We start from the raw sequence: 471 nt of genomic DNA on the forward strand, positions 1-471 counted from the left end.
CACACACACACACACACACACAATGGGCTTCACCGCTGCTAAAATCCAGTGAGCACCATCTATCTGCAAGAGCAATGACGCAAAGACAGCCTGAAATAAAGTGTTTGTTTTTATGTGCTGTGGTTATGACTCATGGTTTGACACACACAAAAAAAAATCTATGTGGGTGAATTAGACCAATGAGGATTGAGTAACTTGTATTAAATCAAGGTTTATATGCTAATTCAGTTGCTCCCCACTCTACGGAAGAGTAAAATGTGAGTCTTGATGCAAAATCAGTTGCTGCAAACCTTGTTTAAGAATAATCGGGACTGTATTTACACTGCATTCGCAATCCTGGCTTTAGCTTAAAGGAATAGTTCAAACAAAAATTAAAATCTGCTGGAAATGTATTCACACTCAGGTCATCCAAGATTAGGATGAGTTTGTTTCTTCATCAGGTTTGGAGAAATGTAGCATTGCATCAGTGTC

General features: G+C 38.6%; 1 protein-coding gene across 1 annotated transcript in view; it reads left to right on the forward strand.

Moving 5' to 3' along the window:
• The window catches only part of LOC107681593 (kinesin heavy chain-like), a 31,447-nt gene that overhangs the window by 866 nt on the left and 30,110 nt on the right, over positions 1–471 (forward strand). The window lies entirely within an intron of this gene.

The sequence above is a fragment of the Sinocyclocheilus anshuiensis genome, unplaced genomic scaffold (assembly GCF_001515605.1).
Source record: "Sinocyclocheilus anshuiensis isolate Anshui unplaced genomic scaffold, SAMN03320099.WGS_v1.1 scaffold5540, whole genome shotgun sequence".
In the NCBI taxonomy this organism is placed as follows: Eukaryota; Metazoa; Chordata; class Actinopteri; order Cypriniformes; family Cyprinidae; genus Sinocyclocheilus; species Sinocyclocheilus anshuiensis.